We start from the raw sequence: 26211 nt of genomic DNA on the forward strand, positions 1-26211 counted from the left end.
CAGGTCTCTGGGGCCTTGTTCTCTTCAAAAAGAGAAATCCCCCGGCTCCGTCCTTCATTCTCACTGACCGACAACCCTTTAATGTCAGTGAGCTCCACTAAAGTGTTATGCCAAAGAAGAGACATTTGTATTGTCAGCTTCTGATACCTAGTTGGGATGAAGAGTTCTGCCCTTTGTTAAAGGGGCACTTTGGTGCGCTCTTTGAGTAGAGTTTCGTTAGAATCAGAGGAGGGCACTTCTTGCTGATATCCTTTCAAGGGTAACGTCTTCCAGAACTGCTAGGGAAGAGCTCCATTCTATCTTATTTCCAGATGTGGAGACAACGGTCTTGTGGCCATGGTCTTCCCTGGTTTGTTGGATGCAGCCCCTACAGAAAGGAAATCGTTCCGCGTTCTCCCCAGCAGAGCCTCTCCCTTCTCACTAAATGCAAATAAGGACTAATGAAAGCCCTTACATCCAGAGGAGGAGCAAAGTTCCCTCCCTGCCTCACATTCAATCTCCTGTGTTGCACAATGAGCAGAGGTAGTCAGGTGCCTATCTCCTCCTGGCCTCATGTGGCCCCCTTGACCCACCAAGAATGGTCTGAGTCAGGTTTATGAGAGGCATGAGAAAAAGGAGCCCCGTAGGTCCAGGACTGGACCAAGTACTCAAGCCCAGATTTCAAGAATGACCTGCAACAAGATGATGCTGGGAAGAAGGGACCAGTTGGACTAACAGTCGACGATTTGCTTTCCACTCACTTCTGTCCTGCTTCCAGAACATCTGGCTTATGTGAAGCAGCAGCATCACCTGACCCTAATTCCACTGTCACAACGTGCGACTCCAACTTCCAGTACAGGCCCTCCTCTCCTCCTTACCACCTTAGCCATAATCGAGCCACTTTCCTCCCTAACCTCCTGGCTCTGTCAGGTTGAAGCTTACTCTATTGTGTTTTTTAATACAAAAGTTGGTTGATATTTTCATGCAGTACCTGCCCCTCTTCAGTTTTCCTTGAATGCAGCCCTAGGCTGCTTCCATTATTTCAGTAGCTGGGAACAAAGTTTCTGAAAGACCGCAAAGTGTCTGATGACAAAGTGTGTCCTTGGAACACAACCTCTTTGCTAAGGCGGGGGGGAGGGTGGGCAACAGCATGATAATAGGGCACTGACTCTGCACCGCAGACAATGCGCCAAGGGAACTGGGAAGGGAGAGAAGTAAATAACAATACGAAGTAATAAATGTGTCTGCCAATGAGTGTAAAGAAATAAAATGCACTTATATTCTGAGGACTGAGTGATTACGTTCAATGGTCTGGTCACGGTGGGTGGCTACCCAATGAGAAGACGGGGCACGGGCCATTTTGAAGCCTGATAAACAGAACTTGATGAAAATTAAAATTGTCTGCTCATGCTCTTTGCATCCTCAAATGCCTCTACCCTATTCCTCTGCTCCATCTGCATGAAGTAGGTGGACAGCTACCAGAAGCCTTATCTCTGGTATCACTTCTCTCCCGCCATCTCCCACTAATTTTCCCAGGTGGAGGTGAGCCCTCCCTAGAATTCCTGCAAATCTAATATTTCACATCAAAAATGATTTCCATATTAGCTTCTGCATCTTCTCTACCATGCCAGGATCTCCCCATGATCTACAGAAATATTTTATTTATCTTGGTGATTCCTTAAAAACCCGGAATATAGAAGTTTGAGGCTTATTGAATTTAATCGCTTTGTGAATGGGAAAGAGAAGAAAGAGTTAACCTCTTTCTAACCTCTAACCTGTCACTTAACGTGACAGCTGACCTGCCAGGTCCCCCAAGAAGCATGTGACAGAAGGCAAACCTGAGAACAAATGCTGGAGGGGCTGGACCCACAGTGAGACCCTCCCTGCTGCCCTTAGAGTTGAGAAGTTGCAAAGATGGAGCTGCTGGGGCTACTCACCACCAGGAAGAGAGTCCCATTAGCAATGGGGTCAGCAGAGCATAAAATGGAGGGGAAAAAGGTAAAGACAGGGTCTTCAGGGCTTAGATCGGGTCTAGCCAGGCCCAGACCTGACTGATTCCACTACGTAATCAATCAAATACAGTCTCTTTTTGCTTAAGTCCGTATGGGTTGAGTCTCAATGACATGCAACTAAAAAAGTGTTCTAGATGATACATAATGAAAGTCAATAAAATAAATTAGCATTACACAGGAGACGAGCCCTACAGAGTGAGGATGTGATTGATCAGGGCTCAATCAACTGTTTGTTATCACTGGGTTTTCGAGATCAATCAGCAATCTCACCTGATACTCACATGTACTAAAAGCAAGGATTTAAAAGAGAGATCATCAAAATCCAGTATCTGATCTTTTCCAGCAGGGCTTGCTGCCCTTTAGGTAAAACACTTTACTCTTTGGCATCCCGGAACAGCTGTGTTCAAAGAGGCATTAAACTCATACATACATAAGCAAAGGGCACAAATGGGGTACAGAGGGAAAAGAAATCCCACACCCCCAACCACCAGTTTTCCCTTCCAAAGGCAACCATTTGTTACCAGTGTCTTGTCTCTATCTTCCAAAAATATTCTACATATAGACGATCACATGTGCTTTGTATGTATATTTCTTTTTCCCCCTTCAACTCAGAGAGCAGTATAATTACTCGCTTGGTCACTTAAGCCATCTTGGAAAGATTCCCGCATCCGCACCTCGGGGTCTATACATTCTTTATTAATTGCTGCGGAGCAGTGTCTCCATGTGTGCCCCACCCGACCCTAGGGATAAGGCAAAATTTAACCATTCCCTCCTGGCAGACATGTAGGGAATTTCACTTCTTTTGATCCCATGAGCACTGCTGCAAGTTAGATCCCTATACACTGCCCTTTTCTTGACTGGGTAACTATAAATCCCTAGAAACAATAGTTGATTTTTGCTGCTGCATTTGGGAACCTTGTGAGTCAACAACCTTGCCAACTGGGAACATAAATCCCCACTAACTTCTTACCTACTCTATCCTTGGGCTTCCCTTTTACTGGCATCTTTTTGATAGGATCAGACAACGAGGTGCCCTTGACAGATACTAAAAACAATACCAAGACAGGAGGCACAATTCTGGAATATCAGCTGATATCCACTACAGTGGACCACAACAGCCTGGTAAAATATCCCCCATGACACCCTTTGTAAAATTAAAACATTTTATAGTCCTGTCAGAAAATGCCTGGGGCACCTGGGTGGCTCAGTCGGTTAAGTGTCTGCCTTCAGCTCAGGTCATGATCCCAAGGTCCTGGGTTCCCTGCTCAGCGGGGAGCCTGCTTCTCCCTCTCCTGGCTCCCCCTGCTTGTGCACTCACACTCACTCTCTCTCTCTCTCTCTCTGTCAAATATATAAATAAAATCAAAAAAAAAAAAAAGAAAGAAAAAGAAAATCCTACATGCCTACATCCAATGGCAGACATGAGGCTTCTGGGTCTGTCTCACATCCTGGGGGTTACAAGTGGTATGGTCATCACATATCTGTGTTCCTGGAAGTTGGAGGGGTTCCCCACTCTCTCCTGTGTATCCTTTCTGCATGTTTTTCCTGTTCCATTCCACCTTGAACATATCCTGGAGCATTCTTTCAGCCTGTTTTCCTCTAGTCTAATTATTCTTTAATTTTAAATAATGTAATAACTTTGACATTTTCATTTACAGTTAAACCCTGCTAATTTGCACAAATGATGGGTAGACACAGCACAAATTAAAAAGCCTGAAAATTCAGCAAACACAAAAAAACCAATGATTAAAAAGAAATCAAACTGCGGCATTATGAAATACACACTTATAAGCAAATTCTGCAGGCTCGCGAGCAAGTACGGACACTTGGCTGTTTTCGAATATTCTCTTTTCTAAGCTACAGGGTTATCTCCTTTCCATGGCCTCCAGTGATGATGTTTTCTGAACAAAGTATCATAGTGCACAGTAAGACGAAGTCTTTCTGAGTAACTACGAAGGTTTAAAAGGCAAGTCTATAAGCTCAGTTTTGCTGCTCTAAGAACTTCTGGGCTGTCTGGTTCCAGGGAAGGAAGAAACAACTATGTTGTCATTGTGCAATGGGGCTGCTATCACAGAATGCCATACACCGGGTGGCTTACAAACAAAGTTATTTCTCACAGTTCTGGAGGCTGGGAAGTCCAAGATCAAGGAGCCAATAGATGAGGTGTCTTAGGTGTCCGGTGAGGACCCACCTTCTGGCTCAGCCATGGTCATCTTTTTCTGTGTCCTCACATAGCAGAAGCAGGGGAGGAATCTGGCACCTGTTTTCAAGAGCGCTAATTACATTCAAGAGGGCTCCACCCTCAGGACCAGTCCCCTCCCAAAGGCCCCACCTCCAAACACCATGACGCTCAGTGTTAGGATTCAACCTATGAACTTGGGGTGAACCCAAACACTGTCTATAGCATATAAAAAGTGGTTGCATCCTGAAAAACCCAAAGTGTGTCCAAACCCAATCTCATTATCTTCCCATTCCACACTTGGGCCTTCCTAACATTCCACCGACTCAACCATCGTGGCCTCCATCAGGAGATGTTCACATCAGCAATCAAGGTGTCACTTTGAACAACGCCCCCTATCATATCATTTCCTCAGTCCATCATGACAACTGCCTAATTTTCACTCCTCAATCTCTCTCTTAGAGCCTTTCTTCCCTTGCTGTCCACCATCAACATCAGAGTCTAAATTACAGTCTTCTCCAGCTTGGTCTTCTGCAAGAGCTGGCCACATTCACCTGCCCCACCGCTTCTTCCACCCCCTCTTCACTTCCAGTCTTTAGGGCAGCCACCTTCACTCACTCACCAGTAGACTCTGCACTAGCTGGTGCACCTATATGGCATGCATGGTCCCTAGCCTATGCCTGGTTCCTCCTTTTTACCGCCACTTAAATGTTACCTCTTCACTGGCACCTCCCCTGACAGTCCAACCATGTGAAGTGGCCAATTCCTCCTCAGCTACTCTGTTAGGCACGAATTTAGCCTAACTGCCAAACAAATGACACCTGACACTGTTCTCTTATTTCTTTGCTTATTGCCTCCCTCTCTATGGTCAAAAGAGTGGGAATTTAGCCCGTATCATGCAGTACTCTATTCTCAGTGCCGTGGATTGTACGGATTGCCTCCAAAGCTGTCTACCAATTATCCCTCCCATTCTTGTACGCTGGAGCCCATTGAGAGGTGGACTATTTTCCTCCTCTCCTGGCGTGTGGGCTGGCCATGTGACACGCTCTGACGAATACAAAGCAGTGAGGGGCGGCTGGGCCAGTTCCAGGCCTAGGCCTTAGGAAACCTGGAAGTGCTCTCTTACACCCAAGCCTATCAGGACGGAGAGGCCAAGGAGAAGACCAGGTCATGACCCCTGCTGAGCCCTAGCCAAAGGGAAGAATCTGGCACCAATGATTATTGTTTTAAGCAGCCAAGGTTCAGGGCAGTGTGTGAAGCAGCAATAAATAAGTGAAGCCCAAGTGGGCATTATTTATTGAGTCAATGACTGCTCCCCTTATTAGGGTTTCTGTATCTACTCCCCACTGCCCTAAGGCATTCTTAACACTTCACAGATTGATCCTCCCCCATTGCAAATCTGATCCTGTTCTCCCTCCTCCAACCCTCTCCCATCCCTCACGACAAAAACAAACAAGAACAACCTGTTTTGGAGGCACATATCCAAATCCATGTACATTCTGCCCACAGCCTGCATCCTTCACCTCATGCTCACCCTGGCACCTTCTCCACGAGTCCATTCTTCAACACATCATAATCCATCCCAGCTCAGGGGACATATTGTTCCTTCTCTGGGGCTCCCACATTCACCTCCACCCTTCTTTCTCCAGATCTCATTTAACCATCATTTCTCCTGGAAGCTTTCCCCGATGTCTCAGACTAGCGCAAATCCCCCAACTGCAGGCTCTACAAAGTCCCACGCACCTCCATTTCTTAGTCCTCATTAGATCAGCCTTTCTCAGCCCCCAGTGGTCTGCGATGATGTCTTTTCTTACTCATTACTATAAACTCAGCAAAGATTACTATGGCTGGCACATAGGAAAAGCTCAAGTATTTGTTGGAAGAGTAAATAAATGAACAGTGTATTCATTTGGACTGCCCACTTCAAATCCTGGCCACACCACACACTATAGATGTGATCCCTGACATTCTGGATGCATAGCTGGTGGTGTCTTCCTTCCCCTGGGGAAACCAGCAGCTCTCACATAACTACCCAGTGTTTCTGAAGTTTAAATGAAATTATATGTAATAGCGCTTAGCCCAGTGCCTGATACAGAGCAAACATTCAATAATTAACTACTATTACCAGGATTTACTAGTATCCCTTTTTCTCACTGTAGGAAAAGTCTAAAATTGTGAAGTAATAGGTTTTCTCTCTGATGGTCTACCCTCTTCCCCGCCCCCCCGCCTTTTATGAGCCCAGAAGCCCTGTACATGATGCTAAGTAAAGATGACCCCTTGCACTTCCTTGCTAAACTGGAAACACTTATACTGTCTCCACTGAGGTCCTTAAAGACCTGATCTTAGGAAGCAACGTGATTAAACAAATTCCCCCAAAATAAAATAACAAATACCCAACGCTCCCTCCTTAAGCCTCTTGTAGACCTGTAATGAGGATCTTTGTTGATTTCAATAGATACATGAATTGGTAACATTTTTTCTAGAAAACAGTTTGGAAATAGATATAAAATTTACAATGTATATCGGTATGTAGCTGGCAAGCTAGCTACCGATCTAAATTTTAAATACATATCCCTTTTCACCCAACAACTCCCATTCTGATAATCTTCCCTAAGTCAGTACTTCTCAACCAGGGCAATTTTGCAGGGGACGCACGGTAATGTCTGGGGATGTTTTCTGTTTTCCGGTACTGAGGATGAGAATGGGGAGGATGTGCTACTGGTATCTAGTGGGTAGAAGCTAGGGACACTGCTGAACATCCAACAGTCCCACAACAAAACATTTTCCAGCCCAAAATGTCCATCATGCTCCAGGAGAGAAACCCTAAGGAAATAATCAGACAGCCTTTTAAAGTTGAAACTACAAGCTTGCTCACCAGCATTATTGTGTACATCTTTGCATATCCAACAAAGCGGGACTGGTACAATAAATCGTGATATATCTATATACAACTAGAAGGTAATAATGATGCTGACATATACTAATCGTGACAGAAAGATATTGGCAACCTGTTTTTAAATTCAAAAGAAAATGTGCTACAAATTTTCAAGTAAGAAAAATATAGCACGATCCTGTTAAAACTGCGATGTATCTATACCCAACTGTGGAATAAGAATATAATGTGAGGGGGTGCCTGGCCGGCTCAGTTGGGGGAGCATGCGACTCTGAATCTCGGGGTTTTAAGTTAGAGCCCCACATTAGACGTAATAACCACTTAAAATCTTCAAGAAAAAAATATAACGTAAGCCACAAATGGAATTACATTTAATTGTACATTTTGTTTAATCCCATATATCTAAAGTATTATCATTTCAACCTGTAGTCAATATCTAAACTTAATATCAATTTTATAGCCCCATTTTTTTCTCTTTTTTTTTTCAAAATTCGCTGGGGATTTGACAAGTACAGCTCCTGTCCATTCAGACTAGCCACGTTTCAACTAAACTGCTCAAGAGCTGCTTGGCAACTGGTTACCACACTGGACAGCCCAGGTCAAGTCAGTAACAGATGGGCAGAGGGAGTGATATTTAGAAGAATTGATTCCAAAATGGTCCAGGCTGTGATCCTAGAGGATGATTCTGCCAACATGTTTACTTTCTTACTTATGTTCTCCTGTTTATTTTTACAATGACAAATATCATGTGTAAGAAAAATCAAACGATGCACTGAAAGGAACAAAGAGAAAATTGCTTGTTGGGCTTCATAAACATATATGAAGTAGCCCTCTGATCATTCCTCACATCCTTGTTGGAAATGATACATTCTGGAGCTTTCCAAGAGAAAGGGCTTGCCACCACCTGGAGGGGGGGTTATGCACATGCATGCACATATGTGCACAAATACAATCCTTTGCATAACAGTTGGGTCAAGGTAACTTCTGCTAAGTGTACCCCAAAAAGCCAATCCCTGCCCCCTTAAAACAACAACTGAGCAGTGGAAAAGAGACTTTACTTTCTGCAGATAGTCAGGAATTCCTGTGTCCTGCCCTGGGGGCCTCCTTCCCTCCCTCCCTCCCTCCAGTTCAGTCTCTGTCTCTCTCACTCTCTCTCTGGCCTTGGACACACGCCAGAGAAATTTCTACCCACATTCCTCTCAATGTGAAGTGCTGAGGACACAAGCTTAATGCTCTTTTAACGTAGTCTCCAAGTGTTAAGTTCTATAATAAGATTACATTAGAGCCAACGAATCTCGTGCACAACCCTGGAAAACCTTTTCACACTATTTCTGTCACACAGTTTAGGTTTTAAAAAGCTTGTGAGTTCCCAGATCTCTCCATCTGAACTCAGGAGCATCTGGGTATCAATGGCCTGGCCTAAATTCTAGCACTCAGATCCAAGCTGCAGTGTAGCCAACAGCCTGTTTCAAATTCCTAAAAATGAGCCAGTCCGATCCCGCTAGATGGCCCCGCCCTTTACCTGGTGATGGCAGGTGGGAGGTGAGAAGAAGACGGTACAGAAATACAACGTTATCTCGAAAACCTCACAGACCCCTTTTCTTCTTAGGATCTTAAGAGTTTGTGTTGTATTTTCTATTTGGGGGCAGGGAACGGTATCAGGATGCCTCTTTCATTTCTATGTCCACTAACTAGATTCTCTCCCATAAAAACAGCCACTTAAAACCATTTTCATTATCTTTAAAGCTAATTAATAATAAAATGTATTACCCTCCTTGAGAACTTACTACATTCCATGCACTGTGCTAATAACAAAAATAGACATCACTGAGCCAACATCACCGAGCCTTTCCTGGATATGAAGACTGCTCTAAGCACTTTTTACTTGGAATAACTCAGTTAATCTCCCAACGACTTCCAAGTCCCTATTTTTTTTAGATAAGGGAAAAAAAGCTTAGAGAATCTGGTTGCTTCCTCAAGATGATGAAGCCAAAAAGTAGCAGGGCTGGACCTGCAAAGCAGACCTCTAAGCAAACTTCTTTATATAATCCTCACAGCACATCTATGAGACGGATGTTTTCATTCTCCCCATGTCTCAGATGGAGACAAGTGGCAGAGCATGTTGGGACCTGCCCAAGAACTGACACATCCAAACTCAGACGAAGCCCACTTCTAATCCACGCCTCTGAGCAGGGCACCAGGACCGCAACCCTGAGCTACCCCTTCATCCTTTCAGCACTGAGAATGTTTATCTCAATTACAAATCAGTCGTGTTTTGAAACAGTGGTGACAGGAACCAGGCAAGTACACAGAAAGGGGGATGGTGCCAAGTACATTCCCAGGAATGGGACAAGCCAGAGAGAAAGCGAGTGTGGTCCTGGGTTCGAGGGGGCCTCTCTTTCCCCACTCAGTGCAGAGTTCCAGAATCCCAGAGAAAACTGAGAAATCCAGAGGAAGAACACTTTCCTTTTCTATTTTGAATTCCTTCATTCAGGGGTTGATGAGAATCAGCTGGTTGAGCTTCCGGATAAAGAGCCAATGACCAGGGAGCACCTCTCAGCCTTCAGGAATACCCCTACTAACAGGATGAAAATGGGAGGGGCTCCTCTGAAGTCCTTAGGTCTGTCCCCGAGGTCTTACTGCTCAACTGCACTCGGCGCTGCTTCTCTACAGGCTTCCTCAACCACATGGCTGGAGGACATTAGCTCAGTGGGTAAAGAAAGGAGCTAAAAGAGAAACGGAGAAAAGCTTCTCGGGCTGGGGGACACCGCGCCGGTGACAGCTTGTCTTTCCCAAGTGTGACGGGGAGACCACAGAAGGGACCTGGCTGGACACAGGTTCTTATTTGAGCTGCTGCTGCTAACAAAGAAACAGGAGAAGCAATGAGAAGAGAAGCAAGCATGACTCTCACTGTGCTAAGCACTTTACGGAGAACTCTCCATTTGTCCTCATTAAAAAGCAATGAGGGAGACTCACCACATTTAAAGAGCCTCTCTTTTGTTGTTTACCAGTATATCCCTGGTGCCCAGAAGAGTGCTTGAAACAAGTAAGCATTCAATAATTATTTGGTGAATAAAGGAATAAATGTAAAGCAACCAAATTTTTGGAAAGCTTATGAGCCCTAGATCTCTCCATCTGGTTTCAGGAACAACTGAGTGCCAGGGGTCTGGCCTTTTCTAATTTTAGCACTTAGACCAAAGCTGCAAGGTAGTACTCTGTGAATTTACTCTGTGAATTCGGCCATAAGAGCCACTGGTCAAGGACCCTCTCAATGACAGGACCCCTTCCCCATGCTCTCAGCATTATGGCTTCCTCATTCCTACTCCTTCAACCCCTAGCTGCTCCAAAAATTACGAACAATTAAAAGAAAAAATTCAAACAGCCTAAAGAAATAAAATTTCTGAACTTCATTTATAGTCAAAGAATTGAATAAGGAAAAAATGAAATACACTTTTTTCCCATGATTCACACGATAACAAAAAAATGTTGATACTCACTGTTGGCAAAGTTGCAGTCAAATAAACACTCTCATTCAGTGTTAATAGGAGTGTAAATAGGTGTACTTTTGAAAAACAGTATGACAAGAAGTATGGAAACCCTGTAAGAATTCCATAAACTCTCTTCTAGTAATTTCCACATCTAGAATATATCTAAAGAAATAAAAATAATTGACAAACACTTATGCACAGATATGCCCACTGCAATAGATATATTACAGAAAAACTGGAAACAGTCTCCACACACAATATTAAAGAACAGTTAATTAAACTGTGTTACATGCAAAAGGGTGACACAGTGTGTAATCATTTAAGATATCTTTACGAATACTTCATGACATGGGAAAATACTCACTGTGTAATATTAAATTTTAAAAACATAATTCTATATACTGGATGACAGCAATTTTGTTAAATATGTGTACATTCAATGAAAAAAGGATGACAGAAAATTTACGTTATTCTCAGGGTCAGGATTCTAGATTATTCTTTCTTTTATACTTGGTCTACTTTTCTATAATTTCAAATTCTCTATAATGAGCTGGTTTAACATGTGTCATCAGAAAACAAAACGAAGTTCGTGGGAATTTCCTACTCTATTTCTATTACTAATAACATAGTAAGAACTTAGCTAGTTAAGTTCCCAGTGACAATTCTATATTGGTCTTCATGTATTTTTATCCCATGTAAGGAAATAAAGAGAGGATGTCAACCCCATTCCAGAGCTAGGGAGAACAAGACCTTGGAGCGTAAGTAGCTCCAATCAAACAGACAGCGTGTACCTCAAGAAACACAGGCAAAACACAATTATTCTTCCCTGTGCCTCAGCCCAGGGAAAAGCACCCACACACGGGAGGTGTTCCTCTGTACGGATCAGTCAGGTAAGGGCACTGGACACTGAAATTCTCAGGTTACACAGAACACTCAACAATTTTGAAAATGCACAGTAGTAGTCAACTGGCAGGAACATTCTACTTTTACATACATCTTCATCAAATGGCCTTGTTTAAAAAAAAAAAAATTCAGGGGCGCCTGGGTGGCTCAGATGGTTAAGCGTCTGCCTTCGGCTCAGGTCATGATCCCAGGGTCCTGGGATCGAGTCCCGCATCGGGCTCCCTGCTCCTTGGGAGCCTGCTTCTCCCTCTGCCTCTCTCTCTCTCTCTCTCTCTCTCTCTCTCTCTCTCTCTCTTTCTGGCTCTCATGAATAAATAAATAAATAAAATCTTCAAAAAAAAAATTCAGCCTTCAGAGGCAGGAGACAGAGAGGGAGAGACAGGAGAGGGCTGTACACCACTGTGTACAAGGGGGAGGAGGAGTGGCCAATCCAGAAGCTGGAAGACAGAGGGGGAAGGAGGGCCTGACAGTGGGGAGGAAAGGGGAAAATGGGCATCTTCTGAAATGAACATTTTTTAAAAGATTTTATTTATTTATTTGACAGAGAGAGAGAGAGACAGCGAGAGAGGGAACACAAGCAGGGGGAGCGGGAGAGGGAGAAAGCAGGCTTCCCGCCGAGCAGGGAGCCCGATCCCAGGACCCTGGGATCCTGACCTGAGCCGAAGGCAGACGCCCAACGACTGAGCCACCCAGGCGCCCTTGAAATGAACATTTTTATTTTTATTTATTTCTGTTTGTTTGAGATGAAGGTATTTAGGGGACATTTCTCATAGTTAATATGCTGAAACACTTGTAAATGGTGTCATTTCCCTTAACATTGCTGGAAAAAGGAGATAGTGCTGGAAATGAAATCCAAGATAAGGGCCATCTACATTTAAAAAAAAAAACAAAACACACACATTTTGGCTTTTGTCAGGTCTATTTTTTTTAATAGCCAACGTTTTAATAGTCATATTTTAATAATTCCACTTGTTTGGGGTATTCTATCATAAAAGGAAGGAAGAGGTGTGGGAGAAGAGCAGGGGATTCCCAACACAGAGGGTCGCAATTATGCAGTGGCCTGGGGTCTGTCATGTCCCTTTCTGGAATGTCGGTTTTATCTTTCGCACATTACAAGGAAGAAACCAGTCAAGTCCCACATTCTTTGGTCCTCTCTGAAGTTCTAAGACTACTTCACTGAAAGGCCGTTTGGGGGATTTTAGAACTAGATGGGGTCACGGCCACAAAGCACAGTGGTGTACAGCTCAATTTTAAACACACAGAGAACCTCACTGGAACTCAAACATTTGTTGCCTACACGATTAATGATGATACTGCTGAGGTATGGTGAACAAAAGAACTTAAAATGTTAGACTCTGAAAGCTGCAAGTAATTTTTAATTTTTCTGGGTAAACTGACTGAAACCCAACCAAAGCAAATTCTGGAGAAGCAAATGCAAACATAAAGCAATGGCTTGCCCTGGGGAAAGAGAAAGGAGTGATGTTCGGGGAAATAAAACAAGGAGAAGGTGAATGGCTCACCCTTGAAAGAACAGAAAATTCCTAGCTCACAGGCTGAAAATCAAGTTGGGGGAGGGGGAAAATACCAAAAACAATTCAGATCAGGAAAAAAAAAATGCCTAGCAACTTAAAGTCTAGACATTTTGAAATCAAAAGTAATGTGAATTGTACCTCACCTAATGGTGGAAAATGCATACAGTTGACCCCAAGGGGTGATTTTATGTGGCTCAGTTTAATTTTAGTATTATCTAGAAGTAGAGGGAGAAACTCGATGATAATCTAAAATCTCAACATCATTTATAAAACAAATTCAAGAGACTGAGCTATCTTGAGATGGCCAACTTAGACATCCTGGCCATCATGACTCAGTGGAAAATATCGGAGGCCCCACCATTGCAGGGATGAACAACACAACAAACAGGTTGCCAAAGTATCGTAAAATAAGATTTATATATAACATGTAATGACTTGGAAAAATACTTGTGATAGTGTAAGGGTAAAAAATAGGAAACAAATTAGTGTGTGCAGGACGAGCACATATAAACAAATCTATATATACAAAATCCCGGCAGGATACTGATAAAATGTTGAACTGGTTAGGGGCGGTCACCAGTGAAATTGTTCTTCCAACATTTTCTTCCTCTGAGAAGGACATTTATTAGCTTCCACAAAGAGGGAATATTCTTACCTCACCCAATACTACCTTAATGGGATTTAGTACCTAAAGAGAGAAAGCATCTTTGTTATTATTTGACCTACAGTTTTCTAGATGCTTAAAGATTTGGGACCAGCCTAGAAATCTTGAGAATGTTCACTGTATTTCAGAATTTTTGAATAAGTCAGAATCCTTGATACTTTTAGTTGAGTTGAAAGGCAGACAAGCCCATCAAAGACTACCTAGATTAGTATAAGGTGAAGGTGACAGACTGGCATGTGGCTCAGGCACAAACTAGTACTTTACTAATCTGGAGACCATGTTAACCACACCAAGCTGTGGTGTACTTCAGATGACTGAAACAACATATTTTATGCATCCCCCTTTTCCTCTGCCTTTTCTTTTCTTTTCTTTTTTTGAGCCCAGTGTGGGGCTTGAATTCACAACCCTGAGATCAAGACCTGAGCTGAGATCAAGAGTCGGACGCTTCACCAACCGAGTCACCCAGGCGCCCCACCTGCCTTTTCTTTAAACAGTACTATCTCAACCAGGGAGTAGAGAAGGAATTGAAAGGGGCAAAATGCGCAGGATTCCTTTGTGCAGAAGTGAATTTTTGTCTGATTACACACTTGACAGGCTGTACTGTGACCCAAGTATCCCAGTTAGCCCCTTGTCCATGTGGGGCTGCAAGGGGTGGGGGTACATGTGATGACCTTAACAAGTAACAGTGATAAACAGGGACTATCCCCAGAAAAACCATCCACAATGCCTACCATAAGCACCCCGGTAGTTGTACAAAGCCACTGTATATTGTGGGAGTGAGAGTCAAAACATTTTTGACGCTGGTTAAGGTTATAAATGACTTCCATGTTGACAAGCACAACAGTCTGTTTTTTGTCATCATCTCTTCTGACCTCTTAGCCACCTCTGATGCAGCTGACAATGCTCTCCTTTATTTTTTTTTAAAGTATTTATTTCAGGGAGAGAGAGTGCGAGGAAGAGGGAGAGAGAAAGAAACCCAAGTGCACTGAGCATGGAGTCAGACGCAGGGCTCCATCTCGTGACCCCGAGGTCTGAGCTGAAACCAAGAGTTGGATGCTGAACCCACTGAGCCACTCAGGCACCGCAATGCCCTCTGTGGGCTCCCAGTATATCCAAACGCCCAAAATTTCCTGCCAGCTTTGCCTCTTACTTCTCTACATCCTGTAACCAAATCTCTTAATGGTGTTGGCTTCAGAACACACATCTTGGAGCCCTACTCTCCTCTACTTACACCGTGGCTCCCTTGGTGAGCTCACCCAGGTTCATGCCTTTACATATCACTTACATGCTTACAGATCTTCAATTTGTAGCCTCAGCTAGGACATTTCTAGATCCACACATCCAAATGCCCACTTGACAGCTCAATCTGGGTGAATAATAAACAGCTCAAAGCCCATGTGTCTACAGCTATACTCCCGGTTTCTCCCACTTCCCTCATCCACCGTGACAAAGACTCCTGGCTTGACCAAACTTTAGTCAGCCTCCTGAAACCACCTGGGCACCTCCCTATAAAATCCAGTTTTAGCACGAACCCTGCTAAGTCAGTTTAACCACAAGCCCCTCCACCACCTTCAGTCTGACCACTGCTGATACCTGCCAGGTTTCCTCATCCGCCATCATCCCCCAGGGAGTGTCTGATCATCCTGGCCTGTCTTTAGCAAGAGCCCTGTTGGATCTGTGTAGCTCAGACCCTCTGCTCACCCACGATGTTTCCTCCGGTAATTCTCCATCTACGGACACCCACTCTCCTCCCTGGTTATAAATTCCTACTTGCCTGGGCTGCATTCAGAGTTGAGCCCAATCTCTCTCCTGCATAAAATCTTACGGGAGTGTTCCCAACACCTACTGTGATGGTCCTGAATAAAGTGTATCTTACCATGTTTAACAAGTGAGATTAATTTTTTTGTCCTTTAAGACCCTCAAACCTGTTCCCCCACAGGGTTCCCTATTTCAGTTAACGGCAGCTCCATCCTCCCAGCAGTTGCTTGGGCCCAAAGCCTCCATCTTCCCGCTCCTTCCTTTCTACTCACAAGCAATCCCTCAGATGATACTACACAAAAATCTCAGGGTCATCCCTGATGCAACCTTTTCAAATTCCACATCTATTCCACCAGGAAACCCTTTGGCTCTTCCTTCAAACCAAAAGCAACTCTAACTACTTCTCTGCACTTCTATTGCCATCCTGATCCTAGCCACCATTCTCTATCACTGGGAGGATTACAGTGGCCTCCTAACAAGTCGCCCTCCCTATCACCTTGCTTTGTTCACCCACAGGCAAATTTCAAAATGGCTTCCAGAGTGGTCCATTTAAAGCATGATCAGATCCTGACCCTCCTCAAAGCCCATCAACGGTTCCCTATTTTACTAAAAGACTGAGTCCAGTGAGTCTTCATGCCCTACTCAGTTTGGCCCTGTTCCTTTTTTTTTTTCCCCAAAATTCATTTAACTTTTTTTTTTTTTTTTTTAAACTCTACACCCAACCTGGGGCTCAAACTCATGACCCCAAGATCAGGAGCCACTTGCTCTTCTGATTGCACCAGCCAGGCACCCCCCAGCCCTGTTACTTCCTGACCTTGCCTCTGACTACCTCTCCCCCTTGATGACTTTACTTCAGCCACACGAGCCAACTTGCTCTCTTTAGAAGATGTTAAATCTTTGCTCCAATGCTCCCGTACTTCACAGTCAGACTTAACCTGATTATTTACAGTTGGAACCCCTTCCTCAGGTAATTTGATCTCCCTCACCCTTCTATATTTCCTACCCAGCACCTATCACTGTGTATCTGTATTTTATTTCCCTGCCTGTCCCCATCCCCTAGAACCATGGGCAGAGGGCTTCATAGCGGTGTCATTCACTGATAGATTCCCCACCAACTTGGGCAATGCTGTCCATTAGAAATTTAACGCCTGCCACACATGTCATTGTAACCACACTGAAGCAGTAAAAATTCAGGTTAATAATTTATATTATTTAACCTAACATAAAAATATGATCATTTCCATGTATAATCAAGTGAGAATAATAATTCAAATATTTCATATCTTTTTTCCATACAAAGTCTTTTAAATACTCTGTCGAATTTACACTTAACAGCACATATTAAGTTTGGGCTAATCACACTGCAAAACATGCGGCTAGTGGTTTCCATATTAGACAGTGTAAGTTTCCTCTATTTTATTCTACTCTATTGTATGCTTCTTCCGTTTCTTCAAAATCCTTGGGCACAATCCACTAAACAGATTTCCTAATCCACAAATGGGTCCCAAGGCCCACTCTGAAAATCACTGTTCTAAATAAACTTTAAGGTAAGTCATCTGTACTGAACAGATTTTAGGGCACTTCCTCTGACCTCTAGGGACAGTCAGGAGCCGATGAAAGGGAAACAGACTTCCAGAAAAAAGAGGCCTGGAGGGGTAGGCCGAGGAATTAAAGTACCATGCCAATCCACAGACTGAAATCATCACCATTCATCCGATGACGCAAGACTGTTTTTTTAATTAATAGGTAATTTTAAATAAGTCACTGCACTTTCAGATAATTAACAAAACATCTAATTACTTATAATTATATACTACATACATACTAATATACAAAATTCAAGGGAAAATGTGCATGATTTTCACACTTCAAAAAGAGTACATGTGAACGGAGCATAAAGACTTCAAGCTTTTTCATTCTTCTCCCCTCCCCACACCCACCATGCAAAGGCTACAGAAGTCCAAGAGTTCAGATCAAGGACAGAGAAGTACAAACTTAAATGATTAATCTTCAGATTTCAATTGTGAACTCCCACTCACCAGCAGTCTTTTCAAAAGGTACTATAAACTTCAAATCGGAACTCAACCCTGGACAGAAGGTCAACTTTTAAAATGGACTCAAAATAAGGATTCTACCACCAATTGAACATTTGCTCCTTTAAAGTTCTGGATGTTACTAGATACGAGTTGGGTAATGCAGTCAAGGTTAACACAGATCTGCAACCTTAAACAGGGTTTTGTTTTTGTACAGTTAAGCTCCAAATTTCTTCCTGAGGTTTGTGAATTGCCAAAGTAAGGCAATACTTCCTACATCTCTGTTAAGCTGTTATGTTGTCACCTAAACTGAGAATCTCTTCCTAAGATGCTCAAGGTGAGCAACTGGGATATTTGTGCCCTTGGCAGATGGAAGAACAAAAACATCATTTTAAAAAGATGAATAAACCATTTGTTATTCGGTTTTGTATTTCTGATTGTTCACAGTGCAAAATATGGCTAGTTGATAATCGCTGCAGAGATTGCCTTTACTACTAAATACGCCTTCATGTACATTTCAACAAGTGGCTTCTGCTTGAAAACGAACTCTATTGAGCATATTTCTCTGGAAATCAATATTTAAAATTTTTTTTTCTTTGAAACTAACATTCAAGAGAAACAGCTCTTGTTTACAGAGTAAGTTAGTTTAGCATTATGGTTAACAATGTTTAAAAACAGCTAACTTAAAATGCAAACATTTAAATTTTGAAGTTTAACTGTTGGGAGGCCAAGTCAGTTCTATGAAAATATAAACAACATGAGGACAGTCATGTTTCCCCCAATTCCATCCCCTGTAAGAATATTTCAGGTCACCATTTTGTTGGGTTTAGGACTAAGACCTCAAACAACTCTGAGGTTGTAAGAGAGTTACAAATTTATTTATTTTCTGATAGCTACAGATTTAAGTGCTTGGGATGAACCTTGAAAACATCATGCTAAGTGAAGGAAGTCACTCACCAAAGACCACATATTGTAGGATTCCATTTATGGGAAATGTCCCAAATAGGTCAATCTATGCAGACAGAAAGTAGATTAGTTGTTGTCAGGTGCTGAGTTGAGGACAGTGACTGCTGATGGTTATGGGGTCTCTTTCTGGGGTGCTGAAAATGTTCTGAAACCAGACTGGGATGATAGTTACAAACTCTGGGAATATACTCAAGGCCATCAAACGGTACATTTTAAGTGGGTGAACTGTATTTTGATATGAATTATATCTCAATAAAGCTATTAACAAAATTAACATGTCTGATAATGTTCATAACAGCATTGGCATGAAAGATACAAGAAAATCAAGTTAAGCTAACATAGCTTCCATACAAGGCTAAAATACAAAAATCCCTGATACCCTGGTCTCCCCATTATAGATCACTTTCTCCCAGCAACCAATATTTGCCCTTCCTAACACTAGTCATCATCATCGTTCATAATCTGGGTCTTCCCCTCTCTAAAATAAACTCTATGAGGACAGAGACCATGCCCTTCTTATGTCGTGTTATGATCTTAGCAACTAGCACATAATCATCAGTAAATATCTACAGTAGGAATTTATATATGTATGCAGTGTGCACTCTTGATGAATGAATGACTGAAAGAATGAAAGAATGATGAAAGAAAGAAAAAGAAAGAGAAAAAAGAAAAGAAAAGAAAAGAAAAGAAAAGAAAAGAAAAGAAAAAAGAAAGAAATCATCAGATTGGGGCAATTCAAGCAATCAAGTTGTTGTGTTAGAACTGTCCCCTTAAACCTGTTCTCCAATTCCCCCATGCTCCTGGCCACCCTGGTAGACACAACTCCCAGCAGCCACTGCGGCTTCTTGCAACCAGGGGACTATAATCTTACCAATTAACAGTCAATGGATGGGATATGTGCAATTTTTAACTCATTTGCATCAAAGAAAACTGCTTGCCATGGACTTCTCCCCTATGCTTCAACCATGTGAATAACGACAAAGTCCCAAGGTAGGAGAGCAAAAGAGAGAAAGAACCTGCCCAGGTAAGCTACACTGGTCAGACTGTTACATAAGAGAGAAGTAAACTTCCATTTTAGGTAAGCCATCGTATGTTGCAGTCTCTATGCTAATACCAGCCTAGTCTTTACCCTGATTGTTAAGCCTGGGCATGGGTGTATGCGGAGAAGGAGGGAGTGAAAAGGACTCCAGTGCTTAACTGAACAGACTAGTGAATCAGCTAGGGTGGTTATCTGGTGGCTCAATGAAGACACTGTTACGTCTACACAACAACTTGATAAATTAAGTAACATGATTCAAATGTGGAATGCTATAAAGAGGTCATTTTGAAATGGACTTAACTTTGAATGTTATTGGCAATATTTAAATCAAATAAATACACACTTTCAGAAGAACCAATGGATATATTTTAAATAGCCAAATAGCCATTTTACCTTTATTTGTAACCAAGATATAATCTGCAATATGCAAGACACAATGAATAGTCTATAAGGATGCTTTATACTCCTTGATCCAACTTAAAAAAGGGCTCAAATTGGGGGTAGGAGAATACTGCAATTATACTTTCTTTTAGATTGTTTCTTAACTTTCTCACAAATAAATTGACCATAAAAAAGAAATTTAAAACAATTAACGAGCACATAAGATGTGAAACTTGAAGATGCCTAAAACGTTTAAAAATAACCATTTAATTGTAATCTATATGGGCTTGAAGATTACCATCCACTCCCAATACCACTCAGAACTGATACAAGAATATGAATTTTACAAATTGAATTTGAATCTCAAGCAAAAATGCATGTAGGTACAATGCCAATGTGGGGGGAAAGCAGAGAGAAAATGATGTATAAACCTTTATTAAACCACCAAACTAAGGCAGCCATGATAAAATGACATCAATATAACCATGACCTGAACAAGATGTCTTTTTAGGTCCAGTCTTGACATTCTGTGTGACCACGGGTAAGTTACTGATCGTCTATGGGACCACCTTCCCAGTTTGTAAAGTGGAGATTATAATCATGGCTGCCTATCTCTCCAGAATACTAGCACCAAAGCCATTTTGTAGAGTGCTCAGATGTACTTGGAAAAAAAATTGTTTTATTGCTACCAAGTAAGAGGACTGTTATTTATGACTCTTCAGACCTTTGAATCTAAATTTGAAAAATGGCTTCATCTGTTTTCTGAATTTGCCTGGCCACTTTTATGCATATAAGTAGTTTTTCCCGAAGTGACAATGTAGGCATATTTACTTGCATCTATGCTTTTAATGATTCCCAGATTTCAAATGTGGCATGACATATACTGAGAAGCACCCAGCATCTGGAATCTACCTCTTTTTGATGGTGTGGAGATGGTGCTGGCTTCTCCATCATCACTGGATAGCATGATCTTCTCAGGTTTTTGTTTGCTTTTGAGAGACAGCGTGCCCACGCATGCACATGTACGAGGGGAAGGGAGGGGCAGAGGGAGAGAGAGAATCCTAAGCAGACTCTGTGCGCTCGATCTCACAACCCTGAGATCATGACATGGGCCGAAATCAAGAGTGGGATGCTTAACTGACTGAGCCACCCAGGCGCCCTGCGGTCTTCTGTGTTTAAGGCTTATTCCCCGGGAAGAAACAGTTGCCATTCCAGACATTATACAGACTTTTTTTTTTTTTTTTTTTTTACATTTTTAACAAAGCTTTTTTTCCTTTATATATAAGAGATCAAAATAAATAAGGATTAGTTTTTGAAGGATCTTTGAGCTTGTTAAAAGGTAAAAAAAAAAAAAACTACATGTGATTTATAATTTAAATCTCTATACCTTCACTAATTTCTAAAAAAAAAAATAAAATTTGAAATGAGGGATAAGCATGATGGAATTGATATTGTAGAAGAATAAGAATAACCCAATGTTAATTGGGGGTAGAAAAAATGAAGTTTATTTAAAAAGATCTCAATCACAATAAGTTGGAGTGGAAAAAAACCATACAGAGAGATTGAACAAAAACTCTTCCTCCGAGATTCCTAGCAGTCAAGTTTAAAAGAAAAATTATATGAATTTGTTACTCAGCTTCCTTTGTGTCATGACAGGAGCCATCAGAAGGACAAAATTTTTCACTGTTGCTGAAATTTGACAAGGAGTTCCTCATTTGCAGTATATCGTACCATATAATACACCATGTCCTTGACATTAATTATAAAGAGAGATTTTTTTTCTCTCCCCATGGACTACCTCTCTTTAGTCAAAACTAATGAAAATTTCCTGGAACCTTTTTTTTTTCCCCCAGACTTGCCCCTGTCTCACGATATTTTAAACTTTGAACAGTATCACAGAATTGGAAACAAATCACATCGCACACATTCAAACATGCCCATTTTCAGGTCACGGGTGTTAGCATAGGCATTATAAAGGCATCAAGTCAGAAGAAAAATAACGCATGCTTACAGGTGACTCCAAAGAAAACAATGAAAACTGCTCAGGATGCCCTTATTTGAAGCTGTCGGGGTAACACAACTCTCATGGTGAACGTTTCATCTTTTCAACCATGCTTTCAGCTTTGCTTAATCACAGTTTTGAGCTCTGCTAGAAATCTTTGCTAGCTAATGGCACGAGATGAGTTAAACACCTGGCACAGCTTTGCATGAGGAACGTCTTGGATTGAGATCTCGCAGGGCTCATGGAGACCAGGAGACACAACGTACAGCCGAGCTGAGTCGCTGTGGCAGAGACGGAATGGCCCACAAAACAGAAGATATTTCCTGCGTGGTCCTTTACACAAAAAGTTTGCAGATCCCCGAAGTTAACTAAGCTTTCCTTTTTAAGACTGGACAACTGAGTCTCAGCAAAGGGAAGTGCTTTGACTTGATAGCCCCAAATACTAGCTGGGATCCACCCCTTCCGTGCTGCAGCGTACAAATGAGACTGTCCTCCGCGGCGGGCCATCAGGTACTTCCCACAAAGGTTTCATTTAAACATCAATGATGGTGAAATGCAGGAAGTTGGATTTTTCGCCTCCAATCAAATGTGCTAGAATGCAACTCTAAAAACAAATCCATACCTTTAAAAGGCGTCCTAGAGTTCCAGAATGCTCAGTGAGATTAAAAACAAAAGTGATCTAAGGATCTTCATGTTATAAAGGGGGTTCCAAAAAAACCCAAAACATGTTCAACTAAAGAGTAGGAAGTCTCTGTCTTACAAATTCATAAACTCAATTTAGTAATATCTGAGTGAAGACTCAGTGCAACCAGGTCAGCAAGGAACCTGTTTTAAAACAGACACAAATCCACTAAAGCAAATGGAGATGTTATGGGCCAAAATTCAAAAATAAAATGAAGATGCTACTTGAGAAACCTCAGCCATGAAAATGACCTGCAAGATTAACTTGTGTCAGATGACCACAGCCACACCAGAAAGAGACCTTTGGAAATCAAGAAAATACAGAGCATCTATAACCATTTTAAACAGAGTGCTTTTTTGTCCCCCCTCCCAAAAGTGAGTTTGAGAAAATTTAATTTAGCTTTAATTCATCAAGCTACATTAGTGTCTCTGAAAACTTCTAATTTTAAAATCAAATACTCATTTGATTTTCAAGCAAGGTCAAGAGAACAAGGCAGCCTAGCGCTGACATCACAGGGATATGCCCCACGCCGCTCAGCAGTTACATCAATGTGCTGGGTTGCTATGGTGCTTGACTATTAATTTCTGAAAGAAGGTGATTATAAAGCCGCCAGATGAACATCAATCGGATGACACCACTTCGGCACAGAACACTGACATGCGCTACTCATGTTTGCAGCAAGTTCATTTTTATGAATCACCGCTTTTGTGATGTGAATATTCCTTTCTAACTTTAAGCCCACCAAGACAACAGCCAAAAAAAAAAAGTTCAGCTTTGACAAAGAAGATAAAGTTTGATAACATTTTGGGGGGAAAGAGACTCTGCGGACCATTTCTTAAGGGCAATCTTTTCTTGAAAGATCTCCCAAAAGACGCTACTACATACGGACTTACACACAAATGCACGCACATACATTTGGTGGCTACACAGATCGGAAAAGAGTTCAATTAAGATATACCTAGAAGGAGGGAGATACGGGCCAAGATATAATTCCACTAATCATATTCGCATTTACCTTTTTGGCTTCTGGAAAGCAATCTTCAGGTATAGTCACCTCAAAAGGTCACTTCTTACCCTGAAAACAAAAGAGAACGTCAAAATCCGAATGTCAAGAGACAGCAGCAACCACCCATCTGCCTGGGATAGATGCAAGAATGACAGAAGAACTCCGTTACATTGCACAGCAAATGACGTTCAGAGTTAATAAAAACAAGTCCCAAGACCACTGAGCTGGCGCACAGGCCTGTGAGCTCCTCAAGACAACAAAAACAACGTGGGTGGAAAAAGTAAAGGTGAAACATTTCAAATTTTGCATATGAACTTTTTCTCATCTTGTCATCTATCAATTTATTTTCTGGTGCAATAATACGTGACTCATAGGCCTTTGTTTTTGGAAACCAGACTGCTCCTTGAACGTGTCTGTTTGGTGAACATCCACAACATCTCTGATTTCATTAAAGCACAGGCTTGCTCCCCACCCCCCCTTAGGAAGAGAGTGAGTTCTTATAGACAAGATGCTTTATGCCATCCTGGAACCTTTCAAAATGAATACAAGCACCAAGATCTTCAAGTCTGGGGAGGGGTAGGGGGTTAATCAGTTGGTGAAAGCTGTTCACACTATGTTTTCCACTTAGCATTTATCTACCAGATCTACCAAGTTAAATAAAAATGGTCTGTGTCAGATGAAATAAACAATTGAAACCGACCTCCCTAAAACACAAAGAAAGACTGGAACATGTTTTATCCCACATCTACTCCTGCATCTGCATACTCTCTTATGCAAAACAGTGTGTAATCCTCTAAGAAACATTACAAGCTGCCTCTTTCTGCCCATGTAACTGGGATCAACATATGGCACAAGTGAAAAGAAAAACATTTGTTTATTAATTTAGATCAAGTTACCGACAGGGTACAGGATTCATTCCACATTAGCTGACCAAATGCTCATGTAATTTTTTTGTAAGATGCTAAGATCGTATCGTCATTTTACTAAAATGTTAATATCCTTTTGCTCACTCTTCAGAACAATATGTAATGAAGTGGTTTTAATTTTATACAGAATATATCCCTGCTTATCCCTCTGCTGTCAGCCCCGAATGTGGAAAGGCAAACATTATTGAGAAGAGTTAAATCTTATTTCACAAGGGCTAAAATTTGAAAGTGGCACTTTGGTGAGTACTATCTTTGAGGAATTGATCTGAGGCCAATTTATGACATTTCCACAAGCAAGTATATGCAGATTCTTGCCATAAAGATTGGAAAAAAAATGCAGGCTCTGAGTGAAATCATAATTTTCATGTTTACTGTAAGAGGAAATTGGAGGTTTTCACCATAAATGTTCACCATTTGGGTGGGGGAAAACCCTCGCTCTGGGACTTAAAATTACTATTTTGCAACCTGCCCCAAACCTTTTTGTTTTTACACAAAACAATTCAAATTGAAAATGAAAATTTTGAGACACACTGCTGATGTGTGTCCCCAGGATTGGTTTCTCTACCGGTGAGAACTCTTGTCACAGGGCAAATGGTGCTAAGAAAACAGGGAGCAATGATGTTGGGATCCTCAGGGTAATGGGGAGATCTGCAAAGCAGCCCAAGAGCTCATTAGATACAAGGCACAGCAATAATCTTATACACGAAAAATTGCCATCTCACCAGGCATGCAATCTTAAATGGAAAGGAAGTGAACTCTGGCAGATCCTACTGAAGTCAAGGCGAGAACGGCCATTCTCCCTCCTTTTTTACTTGAGATATTCTCCAATGTGTGTGCTCTAAACTAATGTGCATGTTCACCTATTGAGTTGCATTTATTTTTGCATGTTTGGCAGTCAGATCTATAGTATTTGACTTTGCAATGCAGATGAGATTGCTATCATCTAGGCCTGCAAACAACTGGACCTTATCAAAATTTAATTTAAAAAAAAAAAACCTGCTGAAAATGCCTACTTTGAATAAAGTTATCTCGAGCCATGTATTCAAACCTGTAGAAGGATTTCAGGGAAGAATGGGGCCTATTTCTCTATGCACCTGTCTACATAGTACAGTGTGTAAGTGAACAGAACAAAAATATATGCTGATTTACCCTCACAGATTTTACAAGTATAATTTCCCCCTAGGGAAACAAAATTATACCACTGACCCTCCAACTTATAATTACTAAAGCGATACAAAATCGGCTACATTTAATTTTTACTTATACCAAAAAAAAAAAAACAAAACACAAAAAACCTGGCAGTGGGATACAAATCATGTTTTTCTCCATCGTGAAGTTCCATAAATTTTAATGCATATGCACATTTGACCGCTCATTAATTTATTTCTGTTGATTTTAGTTTTTAGTATACATTAGCCAAGTAATCTAAAAGATATTTTTCTAGCTTTGCAGAGAAAAGATTAATAGTTCAACAGCTGTTTGCCATCATGCTAAATTAAATGAAATGTGTCAATATAACAGACAAGAAAATTAGGGAGTAGTACTGGGGCCTGAGTCTGCATTATGAGGAGCCTGGAAGAATCAGAAATCAACAACTAGCAGAACAACCTGCATTTCATTTTTTTTTTTTTTCCAAAATGTAAAACTTCCATTTCCAAAGCAGTTCGCTATTTTTTTTTAAACAATCACTTTTACTTATCATATCAACTAGTTACCTGAATGCTTACTCACCGCACACACATCAAAACTAAAATTAAATGGTTATGTA

At 41.6% G+C, this 26211-nt stretch overlaps 1 protein-coding gene across 4 annotated transcripts in view; it reads right to left on the reverse strand.

The window, feature by feature from the left end:
• Positions 1 to 26211, reverse strand: part of FOXP1 (forkhead box P1) — a 568616-nt gene that overhangs the window by 296576 nt on the left and 245829 nt on the right. For all 4 annotated transcript variants that reach the window (XM_073901540.1, XM_025885358.2, XM_025885356.2 and 1 more), the window contains one exon: positions 23527 to 23586. The gene's annotated coding sequence lies outside the window, so the exon portion shown is untranslated. The remainder of the gene's footprint in view (positions 1 to 23526; positions 23587 to 26211) is intronic.

The sequence above is a fragment of the Callorhinus ursinus genome, unplaced genomic scaffold (genome assembly GCF_003265705.2).
Source record: "Callorhinus ursinus isolate GAN/ISIS: 27379988/994484 unplaced genomic scaffold, GSC_fseal_2.0 scaffold15, whole genome shotgun sequence".
NCBI classification, from domain to species: Eukaryota; Metazoa; Chordata; class Mammalia; order Carnivora; family Otariidae; genus Callorhinus; species Callorhinus ursinus.